Source organism: Pan paniscus, chromosome 7 (assembly GCF_029289425.2).
Source record: "Pan paniscus chromosome 7, NHGRI_mPanPan1-v2.0_pri, whole genome shotgun sequence".
In the NCBI taxonomy this organism is placed as follows: domain Eukaryota; kingdom Metazoa; phylum Chordata; class Mammalia; order Primates; family Hominidae; genus Pan; species Pan paniscus.
In genome coordinates, this window is record NC_073256.2 from 84,219,770 (window position 1) to 84,242,209 (window position 22,440).

The 22,440-nt window shown below is 38.1% G+C and overlaps 1 protein-coding gene and 1 pseudogene across 5 annotated transcripts in view; both read left to right on the forward strand.

Moving 5' to 3' along the window:
- Positions 1-22,440, forward strand: part of C7H8orf34 (chromosome 7 C8orf34 homolog) — a 485,474-nt gene that overhangs the window by 157,574 nt on the left and 305,460 nt on the right. The gene's annotated exons all lie outside the window — the stretch shown is intronic.
- On the forward strand, positions 11,070-11,925 carry LOC134730877 (ret finger protein-like 4A; annotated as a pseudogene).

Below are 22,440 nucleotides of genomic sequence, written 5' to 3' on the forward strand. Positions count from 1 at the left end.
TATTCTTAAATATCTATTTCCTTTAATAAACAAACCATCATAATATTTTAGAATTAGTTTCATTGTCATCTGTACCGACTCCAGGCAGAACTCCATGTTGACCATACTCAATGGCAAGTGCATAAGTGGTAGGCATGGCTTTCCGGCCTTGTTCTGCTTTTCTAGTCCCCCCTCTGTGTGCCTGTCATTGTCTCACCCCAGCTGGTCTCCTTCTTATGCCATGAGTTTCCTTACAGTTTGCAGAAATGTAATAATTCCTCCTCTTGCAGTTATGGTCTATGTTCATTTTAAGTACTAAGATATAATCATCGCCATTTCTAGGTTCATTTGCTCTTTCTAATACATTCTGCAAAACCTTGGCTGCCTGAGCCATAAATTAGCTCGTATGCAGTTGTTACTGTGCTTGGCTCTTGTCCTTCTCTTTTTTTCTGAGCTCTGACTTGAAGCGGCTTTGGTGTCCACACCTTTGTTGATGAGCTAAAGAATTTTAACTGTTCTTGGAACTGAAACAGATATAACCCTCACAGGATAAATTATGGATGCCCTGACACCCAGTTAAGTGTCAGCCTCAGGACATGGCCTTCTCCCTCACACCCTCTCTCTTCCCAGCAGTAGCTCAGGGGAATATCCATTTAACTAAATTGTATGACACTGCTGATTTTCATTTACTTACCTAATGTTCCTATTTTTTGAAGACTTTGTGGAAACTCCTGAATTTTATTGCACATTTATTATTTTTCATTTTTATTGAGGAAGATGCCAAAAGTTGTCATAAATAACTTTTCACTTAAAAAAAAATTTCAGTGAAAAAAAAAATCGACCCCACTTTTGCATCTGATTTTTGGAGTGCTAGATAACAGAAAGGAGTCACAGGCTTCCAGAGCCATTGCCACCATTCTTTGCCTGTCTGGCAGTCACCCTTGGAGGAGCAGGAGAGCCTGTCCCATAGCACCCTCTGGTGACCATGAAGCTCACAGTCCTGAATTTTCCTGAATAAGAAAAAGTGAATCTCAGGGAGGCAGCCACTGAAAAACAGCCAATCGGAATGGTTTGCAGTTAGTATTCACCTGGTACCTATGTCTTTAATGTAACAGTAAATACAGCTTCTTCCTTTTACTCTTCCCTTAACAATTTTGGGGATTCACTAAATATATGTTTTTCCCAACCTTTATAAAATATGGAATTTTTTAACCATCATTTTCTAATTCAGTTATAATTTCATTGAAATCATTTTTTCATGGCCTTTTACATTACTTTGTGAACTCTGAGAAAGGTAATAAGAATCATTAATTCTATTTAAAATAAAGAAATAAAATGAAACAGAGGTTATTATTTTTTAAGCTTTTTTTTTTTTTAAGTTGTGGGAATTCCATCAATTCCTTTGTCACTAACGTTTTTCTTTCTCTTCGCTGACTACTGTATTGGCTTTCGATTGCTGCTGTGACACTTTAAAGCAACACAAATTTATTATCTTACAGCTCTGTAGTTTCAAAGTTGAACATGAGTTTCCCTGAGCTAAACAAAGTCAAGGTGTAATCAGGGCTGCCTTCCTTCCATTCCAGGGGAAATCTGTTTCCTCACCTTTTCAAGCTTCTAGGGCTGCCTGTATTCCTTTAGTGCATGGCCCCCTTGTTATCCCTTTAAAACCAGCAACATCTCTTCTGTCTCTAACTTCAGCCAGGAACAAGTCTCCCTATTTATGGAATCATGTTAGGTTGAGCCCACCTGGCTAATGCAGATAATCTCTTCATCTCAAGATCTTTAATCTTAATCATGCAAAGTCCTTTTGAATATTCATGCAAATGTAATTATGTAACTAATTACATATAGAAATGTAAATATTAATTCATTTGTAATGGAACATATTCACAGGTTTCGGGTATTAGGACATGAACATCTCTGGGAAGTCGTCATTCTGCCCACACTGCCACTATCCAAGTTCAAATGGTAGTACCTTTTATATCTGTATGTGGTTCTTCAAGCTCCCATGATTCCAATTCATCCTTCAAAATGCCACATAGTAGACATGATTGGTGCCTGCCCAGTTTCCCTCCAGTAGGGTGGTGTGACCTATCCTTCAGCTGCTATGAGTGTTGGGTGTTTACACGCTTCTTTCCTCATCTTCTCCTGGCTCCCTCATTCTTTTATAGGTTTCATTTGAGAGAATTCCTCAATAAATCACTTTCTCAGCATCTCATTCTAGGGAACCCTACCTAAGACATGCCACAAGAAGATTCTTCCTAAAGCAAAATCTTATTGAAATTTTTTTCTTGACTCTCTGGTATCTACCAAATTAAGCCCAAATGTCTTTTTTAGCCATTTTTCTTTTATTTATTTTATTTTTAATGGAGATGGGGTCTTGCTTTGTCACCCAGGTTGGTGTGCAGTGCTGCGATCATAGCTCACTGCAATCTCGATCTCCTGGGCTCAAATGACCCTCCCACCTCAGCCTCTTGAGTAGCTGGGACTACAAACGTGTGCCACCATGCCTGGCAAATTTTTTAATTTTTTTAGAGACAGGGTCTTACTATGTTGCTCAAGCTTGTCTCAAACTCCTGGCCTTAAGCAATCCTTCCTTCTCAGTGAAGGGATTTTGTGCATGAGCCACCATGCCAGGCTCAAGTCCAGATTTCTAAGACTAGAATTAACAGTCTCCATGTTGTGGCTGACATCTATCTCTTACGCTTGATTTCCTTCTTTTTTCCATCCAAACTGTATTGCACTCCACAAGGAATAGGGTAAAGTAGCCAGAAGACAGTACTTCTAGGTCATAGTTTTATTTATTTTCACATTTTTGTTCATGTCATTCCCTTTTCTTTCTCTGGCTGTGATCCCTCCTTTAAGTTCCAGCCTCCCTAGTCAGCCCTGCAGAAAGTGAGCTCACCCACCGAGATCCTTTAGCGAGCACAGTGACTGTATCACAAATGACAGAGTTTTTGTTCACTGCTTCAAGAAGTAGCCCAGTATTCTGAAAAAATCCACAGAAAGGCTTTGGATTGAATGTCGGCACCTGCCATTTACTAACTACATAGCCTTCAGGAGGTTACTTCCAGATGCTGAAATTTAGTTACCTTCTCTGTAAAATGTAGATGGTTTTAGTGACTATTAAAACTAACGTTAATTTCCCATGGAAAGTAATTTAAACTAAAATATCCACAATATAAAATATTTCCAAGAAGTATATGGGAAAGTATTTCAAAGGGAAGAGAAGGGAGGATCACTATAACCTCCTGCTGAAAAAGATGCTGTATAATGTAGGCATTGATACCCTCAAAATATCATTACACTTCCGTGCATCAAAGGACACAACACTCACAAATTACACATCTGATAAGAAGTTAGTATCCAGAATATATGAATAACTCCTATAACTCAACAACAAAAACTAATTACTCAATTAAAAATGGGCAAAGGATTGAGTAGACATTTCTCCAAAGATGATGTACAGATGACCGACAAGCATCTGAAAAGATGCTCCATATCACTAATCACCAGAGGAAAAAAAACACGATGAGATACCCTCTGAGACCCATTAGGATGGCCACTATCAGAAAACAAACAAACAAAATGAAAAAATAGCAAGCGTTTGTGAGGATATGGAGAAAGTGGGACTTTGTGCACTGTTTGTGGGAATGTAAAATGGTGTGGCTACTATGGAAAATAGTATAGCAGTTCCTTAAAAAGTTAAAAATAAAATACCATCTGTTATGGTTTGAATGTTTGTATCTTTCCAAAATTCATATTGACATGTAATCCCCAATGTAAGAGCATTAAGAACCAGGGTCTTTAGGAGGCGATTAGGCCATGAGGGATCCACCCTCATAAATGAGATTAGTGCCTTTATGAAAGGGCTTGAGGAAACCTGTTTGGTTTTTCTGCTTCCTCTCCACCATGTGAGCATGTAGCAAGATGGCACCAACTCAGAGACAAAGGGCGTGCTCTTACCTTCAGATTCAGACACTGAATCTGCTAGCACCTTGATCTGGACTTCCCAGTTTCCAAAATTGTAACAAATAAATTTATGTTATTTATACATGACCTAGTTCAAGTTATTTTGTTATAGCAGCAGGAATGAACTAAGATACCATATTATGAAGCCATCCCACTTCTAAGTATATATCCAAAAGAACTAAGAGCAAGATCTATAGGAAATAATTGGACACCCATGTTCATAGCAGCATTATTCACAATGACCAAGAGGTGAAAGCAACCCAATGTTCACTGACAGATGAATGGATAAACAAAATGCAGTATATACATATATACATACAACGGAATAGTGTTCAGCCTTCAAAAAGAAGGTAATAGTGTCCCATACTACAACATGGATGAACCTTGAGGAACTTATGCTAAGTGAAATAAGCCAGTCATAAAAAGACAAATACTGCATGATTCTACTTATATGAAGTATTTAGAGTAATCCGATTTACAGAAACAGTGTAACAGTGGTTGTCATGAGCTGAGGGGAAGGGGAAATGGGAAGTTATTGTTTAATGAGTGTAGAGTTTCATTTTGCAAGGTGAAAGATGTCTGCCCAACATTGGTTCGCACAGAGATTGGCTGCACAACAACATAAATAAACTTCACATAGTTGAACTGTACACTAAAAATGGTTAAGATGGTGAATTTTATGTTATGATTTTTCTGTAACTAAAAAATATAGTCTTTTAGGCTGGGTGCAGTCGCTCACGCCTGTAATCCCAGCACTTTGGGAGGCCGAGGAGGTGGATCACTTGAGGTCAGGAGTTCGAGACCAGCTTGGCCAACATGGTGAAACCCTGTATCTACTAAAAATACAAAAAATGAGTCGGGCATGGTGGCGGGCACTTGTAATATCAGCTACTTGGGAGGCTGAGGCAGGAGAACCACTTGAACATGGGAGGCGGAGGTTGCAGTGAGCCGAGATCATGCTACTGCACTCCAGCCTGGGTGACAGAGTGAGACTCCATCTCAAAATATATATATATATTATATATATCTCAAAATATATATATCTCTCTCAAAAAATATATATATATCTCAAAAAATATATATATATTTGTGTGCGTGTATATGTATATATTCTTTATAACATCAGTTCATTCACAGGAGCTCTTAGAATAGTGTCTACTGACCTAGGCAGATGTCATAAAGCAAAAGTAAACTTCAGTTAGAACAATTCCCCCGGAGGTCTCAATAGCGAAGTACAGGACAGTCCTCCCTGATGTTCTAGCTTTAGTGTGGGGTATATTTTAGAGTACTTAGAGCAATAGGCAGTCTGTATATCTTTTAGATAACTCATCAGAAATACTGCTATCTTTAGCTCTTATTACATGTTGAGTGGTAGTGAGTCTGTTTCTAGTCCTTGAAACTTTAAATAGACATGTAACAATAATATATATATATAAAATAACAATGTACTATTTCGTGCATACTGAATTCTAGACCTTGGACTAAGCATTTTATATAGATTATGCCATTTTATCTTAATAAACATAGTTAACATTTATTGAGAACTTACTATATGCCAGATAGCATTCTACATTATTTGCTTGCATTATCTCATTTAATATTTACTAATATCTTGGGAAATAGGGAGTATTATCCACATTTGACAGGTGAGGAAATTGGGATTCAGAGGTTAATAAACTTAGCAGAAGTCACATAAAAAGAAAATAGAAGTGGAGCACAAATCAAAGCCAGTTAGCTCCAGAGCCTATGGCTCTTAACAATTATATCATATTTATGAGACAGGTGCTATTATTCACCAGTTTAACAGATGGAATAACAGAAGCACTTGGAGTTTTATAAACTCCTCTTTGTCACATAGTAAGTGGAGGAGCTAGAACTGAAACCCAGGCAGTTTAACAGACCAGAGTCTACACTCTCAATCTGTGCAATTGGTTATGTCATTACATTTCCTATCTTTGTGCCTAGTGCAGAGTAATTATTCAATTAATAATTGCTATGTTTATTACTAGAAACTTTTTGTCCACAATGGGTACTATTGTATAGCCCACGCTAAGCTTTTGGTAAATAATTACTGGGTAAATAACTAGCCAGAAATTACTAAAAGTTTATTTTTCTGTTTATGTTGTTCTGCCTTTTGTGGCCTTTTGCTGGTTTTCCTACCACAAGACAGTTTCTTTCTTATTCTATTACATTAAGAGCTCTGGTTGTTTTTATAAAGTAGTTAAGAGAGTTAAGACAGAATAATGTCTTAAAAAGAAGACTTTTTCCTCTTAAGAAATAGACTTCAGATAGTATAATGTTTATGCTCACAAAAATTGCTTTACCATGCAAGATAAATATATATGAGACCATGTAATAGACTCAATAGGCAGTTCATGAAGACTGTATTTATCAAGCACGTAGTGTGACAGGCAGTGTGCTAAGTGCTTTGAGGACACATTCTCACTTATACTCACAACAACCCCATGAGAAAGCTCTCATGATCTCCATTTTACACATAAGAAAATGAAAGCCCAGAGAGTTTGGTGAGTTGAGCAAATTTAAGAGAGAGGTAATATAATGCACAATTCAAATTTGAGCATAAATTTACCTTCAAAACTCATTTACTTAATTGCTATGTAATCTTGCCTTTCTAAAAAGTTAGGAAGCTAGCTCAAGGAGGGCCTATTTTCAGTTGCTTCACACTGGCTATATGTGTACCATTGACATCAGCTGTAGACAGTGTGCCACGGGCTGTCAGGCCGCTTGACGCCTGCCTCACTAAGTACACCCATGGAAGGGGCAAAATCTTAACTCCTTCCAAGTAAGAATGTCTTTTCACCAGATAGCTTGTTTTGCTATTCACTTTCTATTTCTGTTTATTTCTCCCCAGGCAGACAAATCTGAGTTTTATTGCTTTTTTTGGTCAGTAATTGGAGAATGTTCTGGGGATTTCCTATAACAAGCAGAGCATACTGAAATTGCTGTGATCCTGTTGTCTTGCTTCTGTGTTCCAGAATCTCTTGCCTACTCACATGTGACCTACATGTGCATTATATGATATTTTGGGCAGTAGGAAAATATCTGTAGAGCTGCTTTATATGCTATGTTGGTCATATGTTTGATGTTTATCAGGTAAAATTCCTAACACTAAGAAAGATAGCCATGTAAACTTCGCTCTAAGTTCTCTCAGCATGGTTGTGTCCATGTTTGTCTTAAAAATGTGATCCATGTTTGTCTCTCAAAAATAAAACTTGGAAAGTGACAACCCAAGAAAAATATTTGCAGTTTATATCACAGACAGAACTTAATATTTCTAATTGTAGGGAGCTTCTAAAAACAGAGAATAAAAGACCTAAATTCCATATAAGCCATATAAATTCCAAATGAGCCATATAAGGAGGTTGTTTATAGAAAAAAATCCTCTTAACTATATAAAAAGATGCTCAGCTTTGCTCAAAATGAGATAAATGCAAATTAAACATTACTGCTTACCTGGCAGATTAACAAAAATCCCCATTTGTCAGATACTCTGTTGGTGAGGCACTGGAAACACAGACAATTTCACACATTGCTAGTAGGAATGCAAAATGCTACAAACACTATGCAGGGAAATTTTACAATATCTAGTACATTATATGTGCAATTATTCTTTGATGAAATGATCCTATTTCTATGAGTCTATTCCAAAGACACACTGGCAAAAATACAAAAAGACCTATATGTGTGGCTGTACCTTGTCATACTATTTTAATAACAAAAGAGTAGAAAAACCAAAATGTCCATTAAAATAAAAATACTGGATAATTACAGTATATCCATACAAGACAGTACTATACAGCTATACAAATGAAAGGATATCTCTATGTATTAAGGAATGACCCCTGGGATAATATATTGCTAAATGGAAAAAGGAAGGGAGAGAAATGTGTTCTTAGTATGCTACCATTCATCTAACTAAGTGTAATGAAAATATAGATATATATTTGCTTCTATTTTTGGGGGGGGTTGGGGGGAATGGAGTTTCGCTCTTGTTGCCCAGGCTGGAGTGGAATGGTGCGATGCTGGATCACTGCAACCTCCGCCTCCCGGGTTCAAGCGATTTTCCTGCCTCAGCCTCCCGTGTAACTGGGATTACAGGCATGCACCACCATGCCCAGCTAATTTTATATTTTTAGTAGAGTTGGGGTTTCTCCATGTTGGTCAGGCTGCTCTCGACCTCCCGACCGCAGGTGATCCACCCGCCTCAGCCTCCCAAAGTGCTGGGATTACAGGCATGAGCCACGGTGCCCAGCCCACATTTGCTTCTGTGAAAACTAAAACAACAACAGCAAAACCTGCCCTACTGTAAAATACACACACCCACATGCATATGCACACACATCAAATTGTTTTTAAAAGTTGCCTATGGCAGAAGAGATGGTATGGGGGTAGAAATAAAGAAAGGTAAAGAGAGGAGAAGATAGGGATAGAAGCTTGCCCTCTTAGAATTTTGAATATTTGACTTTGGAACAACTTAAATATTAAATCCTAAAACAGTAATTTATTATTATCCAAAACAAAATGAAACAAGTGAGCACAACTGCATTTCAATTTTTTGGCATAAACATGCTGAGATGAATTACTCTAAGCCATTATCGACAGTGATTTGATTGTCTCTAGTGGGAGGTACTCTAAGGACAGGGAGAACAGCACCACAGTCTGAAAGTGTTTTTAGTAATCGTGTTGCTAATGATAGTGCTGATATAATTATAATGAGACTGTTGTGTGTGCTTTGCGTGATATGCAGAAGAAGTAATTATGTTGGTATCTTTAAGAACTAGAATTTTTGGCATAGGGGAAAAGAAATATATATATATATATATATATATATATATATAAATAATGTAAGGTCCATAAATTTAAGTAAAAATATTATAATCCTGATTTCAAATCAGAAATATCATTAAGAACCCAGTATTTTTTCTTTTAAAAAATAAAATGCACATTCTAGTGGCTGTCAGCACAACTAGAGCCCAGAGATTGTTTTCTAAATAGCATTTTCTTTTAAAAGGAATCAAGTCTCCTTGGAGAAATGGCTGAATCTGGGACTGTACTAAGAAAGTACAAGTTGAGTCTGGAATATCTTTTTTTAAAAATCACTTCAAAGGGTACATGTGCAGGTTTGTTATGTGAGTGTATTGCGTGAAACTGAGGTTTGGGGTATGAAAGATCCCATCAACCAGGTAGTGAACATAGTATCCAATGAGTAGTTTTTCAGCCCTTGCCCCTCTCTTTCTCTCCCCACTCTAATAGTCCCCAGTGTCTGTTGTTCCCATCTTTATGGCCATGTGTGACTAATGCTTAGCTCCCACTTATAAGTAAGAACATGTGGTATTTGGTTATCTGTTCCTGCATTAATTCGCTTAGGATAATGGCCTCCAGCTGCATCCATGTTGTTGCAAAGGACAAGATTTTGTTCTTTTATATGGTTGCATAGTTGGAATATTTTTTAGTGCCAGAAATCAAAGATACATTCAAATAATGATGGGACTTGTCAAAAGGACACAGGAGCCAGATTATCCGGGCTTCTCCTGGCAAAATCTGGGAAAATTCAAGCACAAAAATAAATAATAATGGAAATGTGTTATAGCCCATTAAATAAAATAATAATCCATATGTCCATACTGATATACATACAGCTGTACATCCATGCATTAGGTGAAGGAGGATGCATAGTACACTACCAACAAGTAAATTTAGAAGGAATGATGGAATTAGAAAGCCACAAATTGGCAACCGTCATAGTAGTTGATGCAGTCAGGTGTCAGCAAAGGATGTTAAAATTCGTAGGTAAAATTTTGGTGAATTCCAAGATATTCCCCAGAAGATACTTGTTAATTAACAAAAGGAGCAACTTTTCACTGGAGAAACCTGGAAGATACCACCTGAACCAGGTGATCAAGGTTAATACCTTCAGTGAGAGGAAAAATCAACATCATGTGTCTTTTGATGTGAAAAGAATATTGATATAGGATGTTTGTCTCCTCCAAATCTCATGTTGAAATGTAATCCCCAATGTTGGAGGTGGGGCCTGGTGGGAGGTGATTGGATTGGGGCGGATCCCTCATGAATGGTTTAGCACCATTCCCTTGATGATGTTAGTTCTTGTTCAGTTAGTTCATGTGAGATCTGGTTGTTTAAAAGTATGTGCGACCTTCCTCCTCACTCTCTTTCTCCCGCTCTGGCCATGTGAAATGGTGGCTCTGCATAGCCTTCAGCCATGACTCCTGAAGACTTCACCAGAAGCAGATGCCAGCACCATGGTTCCTATACAGCCCGCAGAACCATGAGCCAATTAAACCTCTTCTTAAAATAAATTACCTAGACTCAGGTATACCTTTATAGTAACAAAAATGGCCTAACAGAAATATATCACTTCTGTGTTATTCTTTCCAAAGTGCATACTTGAATATAATCATAAGGAAACATTGGAAAACACCAGTTGAGGGACCTTCTAAAAAATAACTGGCCCATACTTTTCAAAAACATGAAGGTCATAGATCAAAGAAAGCCTGAAAACTTTCAGGTTAAAGGAGATTTTTTAAAATGACAGTTGAATGCCACGTGGGATCCAGGATATTCTTTTACCATGAACAACAGTATTCTGATAATTGGGGAAATTTAAACAAGGTTGGTGCATTAGTATTGTATTATTATACTTTGACCATATAAGAAAATGTCCTATACGCTAAAGTGTTTAGGGACAAAGGAGCATCATATCTGCAACTTACTTTCCAGTGGTTCTGAGGAAATTTTATATGTAAAGAAGAGAACCCTCACCCACACACATCCACACTCACACCCACCCACCCCTCAGCACACACACAGATGAGAGAGAAAAAAATGGTAGGGCAAAGTGTCAACCAAAATAGTAATGCAAAATACGAACCAACAGTGTTGACATTATTACATTAACCATTAACATTCGGGCAAATCAGGGGAAGGGTATACAGAATTTTTTTTTCTTTTTGCAACTTTTCTGGAAGTCTGAATTATATTAAAAAATTTTTAAAATAGATACTTCTCGATCTGAGCTGTCTGCACAAACCACTGCGGACAGGGAGGCAGAGGAAGCTTGGGAATAAGAGACATTTGCCATGGCTGAACACTTCAAAGAAATAATTAGATGTCGCATCTGTCCAAATGATCTTGAAGAACCTGTGCAACTGAAATGTGGATATGCCTTCTGCCTCCAATGCATCAATTCACTGCAGAAGGAGCCCATGGGGAAGGTTTACTGTGCCCCTTCTGCTCTGTGGTCTCTCCTAAGAGTAATATCAAGCCCAAGTTCAAGCTGAGGGCGCTGGTTTCCATGATCAAGGAAGTAGAGCTCAAGCTGAAATCTATTCTAACAATGAACCCAAGGATGAAGAAGTTTCAAGTGGATATGACCTTGGATGTGGACACAGCCAACAACCATCTCACCATTTCTGAAGACCTAAGTAGTGTCCATTTGGGAATTTCAGCCAGAATAGGAAGGAGCAAGCTGAGAGGTTCAACTCTGCACTGTGTGTCCTGGGCGCCCCGGCTTCACTTCCAGCCACTGTTACTGGGAGGTGGATGTGGGCACCAGCAAAGTATGGGATGTGGGCATTTGTAAGGAATCTGTGAATCAACAGGGGACATTGTACTTTCTTCAGAACAAGGCTTCTGGACTGTAGGTTCCAGAAAAGGAAAGGTCTTTGCTGCCAGCACTATGCCTTTGCCTGTTCTCTAGAGGTGAGTCCCCAGTTGCACAGAGTGGGAATTTTCCTGGATATAGGTATGGGTTTCATTTTTTTAATAATGTTAGTGATAGGTGCCATATCTACACACGCAACAAAATTTCTTTTAGCCACTGTGTCCATTTTTTGCTCATAAACATGAAACTCAAGATGGAGCTTTGTGAGTATCTGTCCCGTGATCAATCCAGACAATGCCAGTCCCCCAATTTATTCTGGGGAAAGTAAATAAACATTTGAATATAATCATCAATAGGAAGTTTCTGTATGCCCATAGCCAGAGCTAAGAATTTTCTGCTAGATACACATAGGTACAAAGGGTAGAAGGGAAAGATCAGTCAATTTTGTTGTCATGTTGCTTTCTTCAATCAGTAAATATTTTGACATTTCAAAAAAAAAGATATTTCTTAGTTTATCCACTTATTACCAACCCAATAGAATTAGTACTCCGTGTGTGTGTGTGTTCAGATTCTTGTCTTTAAGGATGTTTTTTGTTTGTTTGATTGTTTATTCGTTTTTTGACAGTCTCGCTCTGTCCCCAGGCTGGAGTGCAGTGGCGTGATCTCAGCTCACTGTAACCTCCGCCTCCCAGGTTCAAGCGATTCTCCTGCTTCAGCCTCCTGAATAGCTGGGATTACAGGCGCATGCCACCATGCCCGGCTAATTTTTGTATTTTTAGTAGAGATGGGGTTTCACCATTTCACATTAAGAGGAATCAGGTTCCCTTAGAATAATGGTTGATTCCAGGTCTAGAGCAAGGAATATACAAAAAGTGCCTGAAATAGCTCTATCTTTTACCAGAAGGCAAAAACACTACCAAAGATCACTAAGATTTTGTCAAAAAAGCTCGGAGCTAGCATAAGTAATCTTCCACTGGGAAGAGTTGAGGATTTAAAGATGAGTAAGATATAATAACCCCAATATAGTGAGTTATAGCAAATATTTTAAAATCCACATGTTCATAAAAAAAGCCATCGTTAGTCATTTTTGGGGGATGTTAGGTGACCAAGTTCTTATTTTTAAAAATTAGTAAAAGTGGAGGGAAAAAATCAAACATTTGATCTGCTTTTCCTATACAAATTACACTTAAAGGTAGCCAAATATTTGAGGACAGGAAATTTCTCTTTACGGAAGTATTCCAGTATATAAATGAATGTAGAATTATGAAATTAGACAATTACCATTTGGCAATGGTAGTACATTAATGGATCTAGCAATAATTATCAATGCTGCCAACATCACTGAAGAATCAGTGGGACATTATGTGCCTCCAGATGAAACGATAACCATTCTCTCTCAAGTAGTATTGGCAAAAACAAAAACAACAGAAAACTTTAATCCAGATCTAACTACCAGTTTATGGAAATTACAAGGAGCAGAGGAACGTTTCAAACCACATCACAAGAATGTGAAGGGGAAAATACAGACTGTGGAAAACTTACAAGATAAAAAGCTCAAAAGGCCCAGGTTTTCTGAACAACAAAAAGCATAAGAGAAAAATGGAAGCAGAGGAATAGAAGCTATAGATTAAGAGAAATGTAATAATTAAGAGAAATGTAAAAGACTGTCCATCAGTTGCAGTGTATGGAGTCTTGCTTAGCCTGACTTGTCCAGAGATAATTTTCCTAGATAAACAGGGATATTGGAAAACTAATTAAATATTTGTTTATATTAGAGTATTATTGTTATCTATGTTAATACTATTACATTTGTTTACCAAAAAAAAGTACATACCAGAATATTTACAAATGATATGATGAATGAGATTTGCTTTGACATAATCTGGGCAAGGAAGGGGGAACATAGAAGCGATATGCCAGGTGGGGTGGGGGTCACAGATAAAAATGAAGTGAGTTTACCCTTGAATTGATGATTGATGAAAATGTGTGTGGGTACAAAGGCATTCATTTATCTTTCCACTTTTGTATTTGTATGAACATTTTCATAATAAAGAGTAAAAAGTTTTAGATCATAGGTAGGATGCAGAAGATAGGAAAGAAGGGGAGAAGAGAATATTGGGCACCTGTTGGGAAACATATGAGGTGCTTTTTGGATGTGCTATTAAATTTAGTTCTCAAAACGGTCCAATGGAGTAGTTATTCTCTTTTCTTTTTCTTTTTTTTTTTTCCAAATAAGAAAACTGAGGCCAAAGTGACTCAGTGATTTGCTCAAGATCTCAAAACTAGTACTTCATAGACATGGAATAAACATTCACCTCCTGGGTTCTGATCCTTCATTTGTGTCATTCCAAGTCCATACTATAGTGTTAGATCCAGTTAGATCTGGATTTAGTTAATTAGTCTACTGTAAAAGGGAAAATGAATTTCATGTATTATTTTAACAGCTTTATTGAAATATAATTCACATATCATAAAATACATCCTTTTAAAGTATATGGTTTAGTAGTTTTTAGGATATTCACAGAGTTGTGCAATCATCACCACAACCTAAATTTAGAACAATTTCATCATCCCCAAAAGAAACTCTATCCATTGCAGTTACTCTCACTCCCCAGTCCCTCCAGCTCCTCAGCCCTAGATGACCACTAATCTATTTTCTGTTTCTATAAATTTTTCTATTCTGGAAATTTCATATAAATGTAATCATATAGTATGTGACCTTTTGTGACTGTTTTCTTTTACTTAGAATAATGTTTTCAAGGTTTGTCTATGTTGTTGTGTCTCAGTACTTCGTTTCTTTTTATTGATGAATAATATTCCATTGTAGGGGTATGCCACATTTTCTTATTCATCAGTTGACGGATCTTTGAGTTGTTTCTACTTTTCAGCCATTATAAATAATGTTTCTATGAATATCTGTGTACAGGTTTTTGTATGGACATGTCGTTTCATTTCTTTGAGGTATATATAGAGGATAGGGAATGCTAGGTCATATGGTAACTCTGTGTTTAAACTTTTGAGGAACTGCCAAATTGATTTTCTTTTTTTTCTTTTTTCTTTCTTTTGAGACAGAGTCTTGCTCTGTCACCCAGGCTGGAGTGCAATGGCACGATCTTGGCTCACTGCAACCTCCATCTTCTGGGTTCCAGCGATTCTCCTGCCTCAGCCTCCCGAGTAGCTGGCATTACATGCATGTGCCACCAGGCTGGAGTGCAATGGCACGATCTTGGCTCACTGCAACCTCCATCTTCTGGGTTCCAGCGATTCTCCTGCCTCAGCCTCCCGAGTAGCTGGCATTACATGCATGTGCCACCATGCCTGACTAATTTTTTTTTTTTTTTTTTTGAGACAGTCTTGCTCTGTCGCCGAGGCTGGAGTGGAGTGGTGTGATCTCGGCTCACTGCAACCTCCACCTTCTGCATTCAAGCGATTCTCGTGCCTCAGCCTCCCAAGTAGCTGAGATTACAGGTGCCTGCCACCATGCCCGGCCAATTTTTGTATTTTAGTAGAGATGGTGTTTCACCATGCTGGCCAGGCTGGTCTCAAACTCCTGACCTCAGGTGATCCACCTGCCTCAGCCTCCCAAAGTGCTGGGATTACAGGAGTGAGCCACCACGCCTGGCCTAAGTTTTGTATTTTTAGTAGAGACGGGGTTTCACCATGTTGGTCAGGCTAGTCTCGAACTCTTGACCTTAGGTGATCTGCCTGCCTTGGCCTCCCAAAGTGCATGGTGAGCCACCATGCCTAGCCCCAAATTGATTTTCACAGGGGTTGTGCCACTTTACATTCCCACCAGCAAGTATGGAGGGTTCCAATTTCTTCACATCTTGGCCATCATTTGTTATGGTTTGTATTTGAAATTATAGCCATCTTCATGAGAGTGAAGTAGTATTTCATTGTAGTTTTTATTTACATTTTAAAATGACTAATTATGTTGATAATGTATTATTGAATATTAGATCATTATTACTTGAATTTTGTATCATTCTTTCATTCACTCAAAGAATACCAGTAGCTGGTGGGTTTGGTGGTAAGAAGTTGAACAAATTCTCTTCTGACTGCTTTCATTTTCTCACTGAAAGAATGAGCAACATGACTGGCTGAGAATCAGGCAAGGGAGAGGTATTGAAGTTAACTGAGGAATAAAAATATATCTGAACCAAAACTGAAAAACTGAACTAGTTGGAATTCAATTAATCTAGCAAATATATATTTTTTACTTTCAAAAGTTTTTATGACTGTATCATGCATCAAAATATATAAAGAATAATATAATGAACACCTAGGTAACTACCATATAGCTAAAAATAACTCATCAGTGAAACCAGCCTCTATTGGATGGTAGCCAACTCCATCTCTATTCTGAATTTTAACTTTATCCCCTTTGAGTTTTTTTTTTTTTTTTGGTTTTGTTATGTTACTACACACACACACACATGTGCATGCACACACACACTCAGATACAAAATTAGAAGATGACTTTCTCAGCAATATGGCATTTACATCATGTACATTTTATTAGTAGATAATGCAAAATTTCTCTCTAAAGAGATTGTATCAATGTATACTCCCACCAACAGTTCATAATTTTTTTAACTCCTGATCCTGGCCAACATTGTCTGTTATCCAACATTTTAATGAAAATTGCTTCTCATAGATTTAATTAGTAATTTTATAATTATTTTATGAGATGAGGTCTCACTATATTACCCAAGTTGGACTTGAATTCCTGAGTTTAAGCAATCATGCTGCCCCAGCCTCCTGAGTAGCTGGGACTACAGTCACATGCCACTGCATCTGGCTATGCAGTTTCATAATTTTTAACAACAAAGTTAAATGCCTGATTTTTTTTTTGCCCATTTTTATTGCTCATTTCTTTTCTTTGAGTTTGTGTGAGTTTGTTATAGATCCTGGATGCCAACCTTTGTTAGTATACATGTCTCAATTATTTCCTAATTTGGAGGATTGTCATCACTTTTTAAATAGTGCCTTCTGTTAATATAAATGTTTAACATTAACTTGTGGTATTGATGCTTTGTTTTAGAAATCCTTTCCTACTTGGAGTCATAAAAATACTGTTTTTTCTTTTCTTCTAGAAGTTTGTTTTTCACATTTTGGTCTTTAATCTACCACATCTCTTTTTTAATATGGTGAGAAGTTGGAATATGTTTTTCCTCACATGGATGATAAGTTTTCTAGAGCCATTTTTGAAGTTTGTCATTTGTCCATTGATATGCATGCTTTTTCTGCCACTTACATTGTTTCTGAGCCCTCTGTTTTCTTCCATTGGCCTAATTGCTTATTTCTGTTATTCTATTGAGTTTGGAGTTACATTGTGTTTTAGACTGTTATGGGAGAATTGACATCTTCACCTTTCTGAGTCATCCTACCTATGAATATAGCATAATTCCATTTCATTAAATTTTACAAGATTTGACAATAAAGTCATGCAAATTTTTATTGAATTGATTCCTTGGCATCTTGTATTTTTGGCTATTATTATAAATTTGCTATCTGTTTTATAAGTTACATTTATTGGCAAATAGGAATAAAAATGATTTTTGTAATTTTATCTTAAATCCAGTAAACTTGCTGAACCCATTGGTTTATTACTTGTCTCTGAATTCTCTTAATTTCTCTATATTAAAAAAGACAGTTTTTTATTTGTTTGTTTCCATTAGATGATAAGACTGACATGAGATAATCAGATTAAACACTACCGTTAGAAAAGGGGAGGTTCATACAAACCACTGGCTCATAGAAATTCTGAAATCTTGCTGGGCAAATGTCATCAGATCTTTTTACCCAGGAGTGTGGGGGTATTCCTTAATTGCACCCAGAGAATGGGAACTGGATTCCCTGAGAGTCTCCATTTATTGTTCTCCGCAGCTCTTGGCTTTACCCTCTGGAAGTTTCTTTCCTTTTTGTTAACCTCTTTGGCCACTTCTAAGAGGGCACTGGAAAAGATGCCTTTGAGCAACTTCCTCAGCTTACTTACTTACTGTAGAAAACTGGGGGCCCAGAGGGCTTTTTATATCTGAAACAGTTTCAGCCCCTTTAACTCCAGGCTGATGCTTTTGTCAATCAAATTGTCCCAAATAATTTATGGATTTCCTTTATATAGTTTGATTCCTCTCCTCTTCTTATGTGAAAAACTATATCCATAATTATTTTTAAGACAAGTCTATTTTTCTAGATTTAATTACTGGTAATTTAGGTGTTGTGAAACACCTTGAATAGGCACCATTTCAGTTTTTTTCAGAGGTCTTAATAAAGGGTCTTATAGTTACATCCTTGATCTCTTCTTTACCCTAAGGCCTTATCTTTCTGGCAAGGCCGTGAATTTAATATTTTCACAAAGATATATATTAATCTTAAACTATTTGTCTGGAAAGACCAGAGATAAGAAATTCAGCCAGACTCAATGTTTTTTTCTGAGTTTTGCTTGCAAATTGGCCAGTTATTTTCTAAGCTCATCTATTTATTGAAGACATTCATCATATGTAGCTAAAATCAAGTGGATAATATTTGCAATACTTTTCCTTCTTGCCCAATTTTGAAAATTTCTTAGGTTCTCTTTCTATCTTCCAAGTTATCATAGATGATCATTTTACCAAACACTTTAATGGCACATAACACTGGTCTCCATTTTTCCAAACTTTCATAATAATTTTCTTACATTTTTATAGCCTCCCTTGCAACTATATCCCAAAATCAATGGCATATATTTTGGGCTTTTATTAGTCAACACTCTACTTCTAGGATAAATTTCTACCTCATTTAGCCATAGCTACATACTAATTTACTCCAAAACTCAGTGGCCGAATACAATAAATATTTCTCCTGCTTTCCTGGGGTTTGGCTGATTTAGGCTGGCTCTTGGCTGGATGGGCTCAACAGGTCTCAGTTGGGCCCTCTCATGTGTCCAGAGATTGGCTGGCTGTCGGTTGAATATAACCTGGGCTTGTCCAGAGTGACTTCAGTCTGTTCCAAATGTTTTGCATCTGCCTTTTGAGACTGGCGGACAAGCATAGGTGTGGCTTTCTCAAGGCGATGACAGAAATGCAAGAGAGCAAGTCAAAAAATGCAAGGCATCTGGAAGCCATGGCGACAAAAATTCAGACTTGCAGACAATTTGAATGGTGAATAAGACAGGGTTTTATTGGGTGAAAAAGGAAGAAAAGGGAGAAACAGGGACTCTCGCTAGGCCAGAGTCCCTGCTAGAGTGCTTCCTGCCTCTCAGTTCGAATTGCAGTTTCCACACAGGAAGAGGAGGAGCCAGGTTCCTCCCTGCTGCAAATGTTGTGAACTTCTGGGTCTCCACCCCAGTGCTCAGGTCAGTTGGAGTTTTTCTGGGGACCCCTCTCCCACCTGGCTGTCTCATTCCCCCCTCTAAAGAAGTACATCTAACTGCTGTTAAAATAAGGATAAGGATAAGGATAAAGACCAATCTTAACTGCTTCCTGCTGACAGGGGGCACTGTGTTGGGGGAAAATGGCAGTCAGAGCTCCCTCAGAGGCCAATCTAAGGGTTCCAGCAGAAGGGGCCCTTGTCAAAGGCTCTGGCTGCATGACTGCTTGGAGTTTGATTGCCTGAAGGCAAGAGCAGACAAACTGGGTTATTAGAAAGCATGTATCAAAGCAAAACAAGGGGAGCTAAGGACAGCTCAAAAATCCCAAGGCCTTTTAGCAGTGTGCGCAGGGAGAGGGAAGCCAAAAGCCCTTCTGGCAAAAAAAAACCTTTATCCTTTTGCTGGCATGTTGGGCTTCTGGGTTCCCTTCCCCTGAGCTCAATCCTAAGCCAACCAATTTAAGACTTGGGAAATTAAGTTCTCCCAGTTTGGAGGATGCACTGAGGTGTGTGTCTCATATACAGAGACACAATTACCTGTTTGTGAAGAGAGAACCACGGAGGAGAAAGAAAAAAGAAGGCATTTTTTAAAGGAGTCCCAGGGATTTGGGATGCATTTGAAAGGGGTACAGACTGAAGATGAATGGCTAACCCATCTAGAAAGAGGGAACAGGCATCCCTGGTTCCCTTCTCTTCCTAGCAGATACCTGGGGTAAGTGAGGGAGAGAAGGAAGAGCATCCTCTTTCCCTCTTTCATCCTTGCATGCCTGAATCCTGGAGACCATGGCAGATGCTGTCATGGGTGTCAAAGTGACTTGCACCCATGAAGCAGGGGGCCGAGGGGGTGGAATCATCTGCTTTTATCCACATATATCCTATCTCCCCTGCTGTCGGTAGGCTCAAATTTCCTAGGACTCATTTATGCCATGGATACTAATGTGGCCTTTATCCATGGAACAGGAAGCTTGGGCTTGCCTTAATTGGCAGGAATCAGTCATGCTCACCTGTGCTGTGCCTTTTAACATCTGTCATTGTCTGCCTCTGGATCCTGTAAATTCAGTTTTTTTCTTAGGGCTTTGACCCAAAGCTTGGAATTGAGTCTGGGACAAAATGTGCCTTGGGGAGTTGCATGCACTCCCTATCGTAAGCCAAATACCAAGGTGAAATTGCAGAACTGAGTCCTCCTCCCCCAAGGGAGAGGAAAGGATGTCTTATGATAGACCCAGAAAACTGGTAACTATAGTTATGCTTGTAGGAGTTGGGTGGATGGTGCTTGGCTTTGGTTAGCTCCCTTGGTCTTACTTTCCCAAAAGGAAACCTCTGAGGGATGGGCATCCTATTTATCCCATCACCTGGCAGGATTTGCAGGATAATTGCTCAGAACTAGAATATTAACCCAGGTTTTTACATTAGCTATTCCTCTTGTTCTTTTGGAGCTGCCACCAGAGATTGCTGGTTGGCTCACAGGAACAAGCAGGGTTAGTCTAAAATGTAGGCAAAAACTGAAAAACAACTAGTGAGTTTAGAATTTAATGACAAATGTATGATAAGTTTTGAAACATGATTTCTGTCTTTCCTGTCCTCATTTATGTTAAGAAAAAAAAGCATAATAGGACCGAGTTGTTTGCAAAATAGACTTTAATCTTATACTTGGCCTGATTATTTGCATAAAGTACAGCAAGAATAATTATTTCTACATAGGCCTTTTGGATTGGCCTTGAGGTAACTCTGCTCCCCCTAAGGAATCTCAGATAAGGCCTTTAAAACCCATCCAAGCCATGGGTTGGGTATTCTCCAAAACCTGTGAGTTGTGTGATCCTCTTCTCTTAAGGTCTGAAGATAAACTTGGATCTCCTCGGCCTGTTAGAAAGTGACATTCTTAACTGACCATATGTCAGGAACCCTGTACAGGGACTGCATAGATGAGGGTATGAGGCCAGTCTCCCCAGTGGGCTTATATTGGGTCTGCAAGTTGAGATTGACTCCTTAAAGGGAAGCATACTCTTCCAGTCAAAGCCTTGGTAAAATAACCACTTTCTCCAATTGTGTCCTGTTGCAAAAGAAAAATGGATTCTTATGGCACTGATGCAAACAACTATATTGCTGTTATAAATAAATTTTTTGGTGCTGCCAAAGAAATAGCACTCAAACATAAATTTAATTTTCTCAGCAAGGCAATTTTTACTTCTATAGAATGGTGCGCCTCGTGGATGGAGCAATGGTGAGAGCACACCTGAACAAGGGAGGAGAAGGGGTTTTTATTCCTGATGCAAGTAGCCCCTACTGCTGTGTCATTCCCCTATTGACTAGGGTTGGGCTGCACAGTCTAAGCTAATTTCGACTGGCTATTTTAAAGAGAGCAGGGGTACTAGTTGGAGTGGGGGCAGTGAGTAGTTTGGTGGGAAGGACAGTTAAAGAACAGGTGACTCAGGATGAGTCAGGATGGAGCAGGTGACCAGCGGTGACTCAGGTCAAAGCAGATGACCAGGGGAACAGATGTGAATTACTGATTAGAACTGGCAGGAAAGTTTTTTACTGAAACTAGAGGCAAGGGGCGAAGAGAACCAGGAAGTTAAATTTTAAAATGGAGAACAGAAAATAAGAGGGCTGAACATACTGACATGCTGATTCTTTGAAGAGAAACTTGGGGTTCACTAAATTTAACAATGCCATAAGTTAAGAATACTCATGGACAGTTTCCAAATTCTAGAAGAACCAGGCAGAGAGAAACAAACATGCTCCAAATTTTGTTTGTAAGAGTATAACTTACTCAATTATTAAAGGTTGTAAATAATTCAAAATAAGCTTCCTTGACTCTGAAAAACAAAATACGGATCAGCAATATTCCAAGCAAAAGTCAAAAAGGTTGCTTCAGCTTTCTGATTTTAGTCCATTTAGTTAACTCTGGTTTTGCTTGATATTTGTGAACACTTTAGCTCTTTATGAAGTGTTTTTTTTCTTTATTCAAATGTCACAATCTTCAAAGTTATCAGAAGCCTGTATTTGGGAGCACCTGTTAAATTTCTATGGCTTATTCTCAACCATCTTTTGAAAAGGATTAAAACAAGACAATAATTGTCTGTGAATAGCAAAATGTCCAGGATAGTTACAGTTAGAAACACAACTGACAAAGAAGTTTGGTTATCTTTGTGGTTTACCATAACTTAACATAACAACGTTAATTATGATTGATAGCATATACTTAGACATTAGAATTTTAGAAATCCCATACAATTTTGGAACATACATTAGCATTATTCACAAAAATATAACCTAAAGAAGAATTGAACATCATTTTGGCAATCCCGTGTACCTAAACATGTTAAATAATCCTGTTTACCTTTCTTTCTGGATGTTTCAGGGGCCCTTTGAACCATTCAAAAAGCCAGGTGTCAGGGAAAACAATTTTGAAAATGAAGTTTGATTTGGGGAAGGCTGTCAAATATGTTCGAGAGTTAAAACACCTGATATTATGAAATAGAATTCCACATTATCAT